Below are 7229 nucleotides of genomic sequence, written 5' to 3' on the forward strand. Positions count from 1 at the left end.
GTGATTATCATAATGATGCTGCTAATCTATATGGTACGGTTTGCTTACACTAACCCATATGATGGCGACTATAGCTCGTACGATGATCATGATGTCTATGATGATGATCACACATATATATATGTTGATGATCAATTATAGGTACCTATATCAAGACAATGCGCCACACAGACGCGCACACACACAGATGCACGCGCACACACACACACACACACACACACACACACACACACACACATATATATATATATATGTTGATGATGATGGTGACACCGATGTTTAATGACATGTAACCCGTATGATCGACGACGACCATGATAACTTATACGATGGTCATACTGATGGTAGAATGTACGACTGATGATTTCGTTTGATGACGACAACAATTCATAAGATGGTGCCGACAGTGATCGCTAATAGTGGGCGTTTTGTTTACGATAACCCATACGATGCTGACTACATCCCGTACATGGCAATAGGTCATATATATGTTGGTGTTGATGATGCTGTTGACGATGATAATGACACTGATAACGAGATATATGTTACCCGTATGATCGATGCCGACTACGATAGCCTATCAATGACCACGTTGATTACCCGCACGTCTGATGATGATGTCGTTTCATGGTGACGGTGATCGATGATTATGATGATGATGACCACTATAACACATGATAATGATGATCATAACTTTATGATGTAGATCATCATCATAACACATATGGTGATAACCTAGAAGATGATAATGATACAAAACTACATACTTATTCATTATGATAATGATAACACTAGAATGTTATGAGCTTCTCTATTACGAAGTTGTAAATCTTATCCAGAAAATCTTACTAATGGTTAAAATAAGATAGTTCAATAACGGATAAAATTTTAATTTTATTTAAAAAAAACGATTTTTAAACGAACTCAATTTTTAACGAAATTTATACCGGAATGTTCATAAAAAATAAGTAAGACTATGTTTTTATATTTTTTTTTAAAGTTAAATATAATAAGTTATAAAATAAAACCAAAATATATATATAATTAAATGTGTAGAAAAAAATAAAATAATAAAATAAAAATTCAAACCAATCTAGAATGTGATCACGGTACCACCAATTCTCTATTTATTCTATATCTATAAAATATGTAGTAGCGATAAACATTGATCCTCTATATTTATTCTCTATTTTTTGTCTAATTTTGCTTGCTCTTTTCCCCTTTCACTTCCCATTTTCCCTCTCATTTCCCATTTTCCCTCTTTCCTCATTTTGCATCTCAATTCTCGATCTTCAGGTGAGTTACATTGTTTATGTGGTTCCTCGCATCCCTCTCCACCTTATGGTAGAAATCCCCTTTACTCAATACATCTGCGTACTTAAGGAAATCGATTGAAAATATGAGGGTTTTGTTTTTTAGTTTTCTCAATTTTGAATGATTGAAGATGCAAACATGTTGAAAAATGTATTCTCCTTATGAACTATCAGTTAAAGGTTGTTATAGGAAGAAAGGGAAAAAATTCTAATTTAATAAAATAGGGTTAGATATAGAGAATGAGATGTGGAAGGATAAATAAAATATACATCAAATTATATAGTAAGATGATTTTTCTCTAAAATATAGAGTTAGGGATAAAGGAGCTGATGTGAATGCTCTAACTTCATAACCCTAAATCGAGAATCTAACTTCTAACTTTCTAGTTTCGCTTTCTGGTAAGAATTTAATGCGATTTATGTTTCTAAACCTGAATATTTATAATTCGTATTTACTGTGATTTATGTAGTCAATGATATTCGTAGACATCGCTTATCCTGGTTAATTTGTTCTGAATATACAGACTCGTCTGACATAAAAATGCCACGTCTCAATAATGGAGTTAAGTTCCTGGTAGATATCGACAGCGATTCCATGAGTAGGATGGTATGTTAATGTTATCAACAAATTTTTTTATGAAACGTTTTACAGTTTTAAAACATATACATTCTAAGAACTTTTTTTGTGTTACTTATAGCTCATTCCTAAAGTTGTTCAACCAATGTTTGCTGACATTACATCGAATACCGACTGTTGTTTGATTTATGATCAAAGTCGTAGAACATTTTTGTAGTTATAATCAAAGTACTTGATGACTTTTATTTTGGAACCGGTTGGACTGAAATAATCAGAGAATGTTGTATAGAAGTTGGAACATATGTTGTTTTTGAGCTTAAGTCAACATCTATGTTGAATATGTTTACTTTCAAAAGAAACGTAAATGTTCAAACCAGTACTATGTTATGCATTTCAGTCAGAAACCGACACGTCTATTACTTGGTAAGTTCTAATTTTTGTATTTAATGATTGTTTCCAAATTCAAATGTCTATTAATTAACATGTTTAACAGGATTTCCCTGAGTGGTACGTGATTCAAGAATTTTGTGAAAATAACATGAATTTGCTTTTCGAGCTTATTGTTCCAAATTGGTTTATGTTTAAAGTTTCATGTCTTTGGGATGGAATGGGTTGTAGGCTAGAGGACGGATGGATTGAGGTTTTTAAACAAACCAACTTGAAAGGTGGTTCGTTTGTTGTGTTTGAAATCATATCAGATATTACATTTCATATTAATGTCTTTCATGAAGATGACATAGAATTTATCCTTCCTGGTCCAAATCAGCTGTTTCTCAACTATCAATTAAGCAATCAAGGTAGTTCCTCCCAAAACCCAATTCATCTTGATGAGCAAAATGATGACTCTAAAATCGTCTTTCACATGAACGTCAACAAGAAATTGGTAAATTGAATTTTTAAATTTCTTTTTTATTTACAAGTATATTTGTTTAAATTTTAACAATATCATCTTAACTTTATAATATATTTGTAATTTTCTTTTCATAGCGTCTTCCGTGTCACATTGCTAGCAAGATTAATGTCTATGATGGAATGCTAATCACTTTGGTCAATCCCAAAGTTCGTAAAAAAATGAGACTTCATGGTGAAGGGTCGAATCTGAAGTTCAGATATTATTTACCAAAATGGAAAAATTCAAGGATGAAAATGAATTACAGATTGGTGATAAGTGCAAATTTGAATATGACTTCAGTGAAGGTACTTTGTTAGTTTCAAAAGTTGATTAGTGCAAGAATGCGCGTTGTGTTTGGTTATTTTTGGAACATTTGTGATTTGGTGACTATGGGAACTATTTGTATGTTTTTAAATGTTCTGAATGTTTTGAATGTGGTTTCGAATGGTTGTATTGATACATTTTTTTAGTTTATTGTTTTGAATGTTGGTTGGTTAGTTTTCAAATGCTTTACTTTTATTGTTTCTTGTAACATCTATTTTGTTATTCACTCTTCTTTTGTTTCTCTTTTCTTTTGTTTCATGGGATGTTTTGTAAAAACAAAATACACTTTATTAAAAACGCTTGTGATACGCTTATTAAATCGTAAAAACACTTTGTTAAATCTAAAAATAAAACAAAAAACACTTTGTAAACGATTAGGTTAAAATATGTTATATATTTGTTCAAACGAGTCTATTACGCTTGTAAAATGCTTATGTACAAAAACATATATAAATATTCTAATACGCTAGTAACACGCTTATGTACAACAACTCCTTTCTAAACCCTCATATATATATATATTTATATATATATATATATATATATATATATATATATATATATATATATATATATATATATATATAATTTTGTTTTCAAAAAAAACTCCTTTTTCACCCCTATAAACACTAAAATAAAACACTTAAAAAAACCAAAACATCCAGTAACAGAAGCAATCGATCTCCATGGAAGAAATCTCATCGCGGACCACAACATCCAGTAACAGAAGCAATCGATCTCAAGTTTATTGTTTTTGTGGTCAAGAATCCATTCTAAGAACATCAAGGACCACCAAATATCCAGGTCAGAGGCTCTACAATTGTGCATCTCAGGTTAGTGAAATTGCAAATAAAGTTGGAATTCATCTTGTCTTTATGTTGATTGTTGACCCTAAACTCTATATTTTTTAACTTAGGGCAAAAAATGTGATTTCTTTATATGGTCTGATTGTGTTTTGTCCACAAGATCTGATGTGTGCACAAGATGTATAAACATAATTCCTATCTTGATAAGGGCAAATAAGTCATTAAAGGATCAACTTGCAAGGAGTGTAGCTTCACGGATTGAATCAGAAAAAAAGAGTGAATATATTGTATTTTATTTGCTTCTTGTTATTTTTAGGGCTTTTAATTAGTTTTGTAATCTGAGTAAAAAGCTAAGAAACTTTGTTATGATTTAAGACCAGCTATTATGACGTATTTTTATGTTTCTGAACGGATTTAAAGGCCTTTTAATGAGTAGTTTAGTGTGAGTGTTTTCAAAATGAGATATTTATTTCATTAAAAAGAGGTTACTATAAAAATTTTATAAGAATATGTTCCTCCTGAGTTTCGAAACCGCAATATTTTCAATCTATGTTTAATCACAAGGGCCTCAATCGTTTGAGCTACACCCTGAGAACATAATAGAACCTCTTCTAATATTTATATAACGAAATTTCGATGTTTAAAATTTTCATTTTTACCCGCCAATTAATCGAGTTATCTTCTTATGGAAGACTCCCAAATCAATTATTGACCAAATAAAATCTCACAATCTCACCTAATCCTAATAAATGATCTTTTAGTCTATTTATTGAACTCTCATCAATTAATTCCTACCAAACAGCTTCATTAATCTAAGGTGAGTACCAAATAATTTTGCTTTTAGTGTCATACATAATAAAATGTCAGTTACATTTATTGACGTTAATTAGTGTGTGTGTGTGTATATCGTTGATGACACGGTTAATAAAAAATTCTTGTAAGATGGATAAGTCTTGGATGTCAATAGGCGACAGGTGCAGTAAAGCATATAAAGATGGTGTTAAGGTATTTCTAGATTTTGCAGTTCGTAATTGCAAGGAGACATCACCACCAATTTCTATTTCATGTACATGTGTTCGGTGTGTGAACCACGTACCTCTTAGTGTAGACGATGTAGAACATGACTTGTACAGGTTTGGAATTGATAAGAATTATACTACTTGGATAGAACATGGAGAAGCTGACACCAACATTCCAACTAATTATGATAATAATAATGGGCTTGTTGCACCAACATTCCGACAGATGCCTGTGAAACTGTAGAAATGGTATATGCTACAAAAGACAATTTCAAAGGCGACAAGAAGCATCAACAGTTTCTACAACTGCTTGTTAACGCTGAGAAGCCCTTGTATAAAGGATGTCCTGGCTTCACCAAGTTGTCTGCATTAGTACAACTACTCAACTTGAAGAGCAAGCACGGGTATCTCATAAGTTCGTTGATGAACTTCTGAAATTGTTGAAAAAGATGCTACCTGAAGATAACGAAATGGTAAATAATTTGTATAAGGGCAAAAGGATGATGAAGGCAATGGGCTCAGGATACGAAAAGGTACGTGTGTGTATCAACGACTTCATTATTTACTATAAGGATTAGAAGGATTTGGAAGCATGTCCAGTTTGTAACAAGTCAAGGTGGAAGGTGGATGAGAATACTAACAAAACTTGCATAAACACGCCCGCTAAGGTACTGTGGTACTTTCCCATTATTCCACGATTCAAGCGCCTCTTTCAATCAAAGACCACAGCAGAGAATTTAACATGGCACTCCACGAGTACCAATAAACCCGGTGTTTTACGCCACCCATCAAATTCACCAGCATGGAAAGTCATAGATGACAGGTACTCCGATACCATCGGAAGCGATCCAATAAATCTTCGTCTAGGGATTTGCACTGATGGGGTCGATGTACATAGAGGAAACAGAAACCACAGTGTCTAGCCTGTTTTAGCATTCATTTACAACCTTCCACCTTGGATGTGTATGAAAAGAAATTTCATCATGCTTTCCTTATTAATATCCGGAGTGCCAGGAAACAATATTGATGTGTTTTTACAGCCTTTAATTGACGATCTAGCATCTTTATTTGAAGTCGGGGAGCCAACATATGATTCATATAAACAAGAAATGTTTACACTACATGCAGTTGTGTTATGAACGATTAATGATTACCCTGATCTTGGTACACTATGTGGTTGCCCTTACAGTGGATTCAAAGGTTGTGTAGTGTGTCGGGGCGACACTCAGTGTGTTCGACTTTATCACACAAAGAAGAAGAGTTATGCTGCCAACAGAAGGTATTTATCACATAACCACCCTTTCAGAAAACAAACAAAGACGTTCAACGGAAAAGAAGAGATGAGAACCGCTAAAGAGCCTATGACAGGGGAAGAGATATTCGAAGAGGTCAAAAACATTAACAATGAATGGGGAAAGGGATCTGAATCCCTAAGTGGGAGTAAGAGAAAAAGGGATCACACAACGCCGACGCCATATTGGAAGAAGTTCAACATATGGTACCAACGGCTCAGCTATTGGAAGTATTTACCTGTCCAACATTGTATTGATTTGATGCATGTTGAAAAGAAAGTGGCAAAAAGTATTGTCGGGACGTTGCTGAACATTCCCGATAGGAAAAAAGACGGATTGGCAGCTAGAAAGGATTTGGAGTTTTTAGGGATTAAAAAGGAGTTGCAACCGAAAGCAAAAGGCAACAATACAGAACTGCCTGCAGCATGCTTCACATTATCAGCACAAGAAAAAGACATGTTTCTTGAAACTTTGTATAAACTGAAGGCTCCACTAGGGTATTGTTCTAACTTCTCTAGTTTGGTGAATCTTAAAGAAAGGAAGCTACAAGGCCTTAAATCACATGATTATCACATGCTTATGCAACAGTTTCTGCCCCTTGCAATACGGTCCATCATGCTAGAACCAATGAGAAATGCTATAATCAGGCTTTGTTTTTTTTCAAGTCAATTTGTAGTAAAGAAATCATTGTAGAAGAGCTTGATAAGATGCATGAAGAGAAAATAGTAACGTTGTGCCTGTTGGATAAGTACTTTCCTCCATCATTTTTTGATGTCATGGTTCACTTAACCGTGCACCTTGTCAGAGAGATAAAATTATGTGGGCCACCATGCTTTCGTTGGATGTATCCCTTTGAAAGGTGTATGAAGGTTATCAAAGGGCATGTGCGAAACAAAACTTATCCAGAAGGGTGCATTGCTGAGAAGAACATTGCAGAAGAAACAATCGAGTTTCTCAGCGAATACCAAAAAAACATCAAGATTATTGTTGGTATTCCACATGATAA

The sequence above is a fragment of the Bidens hawaiensis genome, unplaced genomic scaffold, assembly GCF_021521415.1.
Source record: "Bidens hawaiensis isolate Kalapana, Puna unplaced genomic scaffold, B.hawaiensis_p1.1 tig00027062_1, whole genome shotgun sequence".
Classification (NCBI taxonomy): Eukaryota; Viridiplantae; Streptophyta; class Magnoliopsida; order Asterales; family Asteraceae; genus Bidens; species Bidens hawaiensis.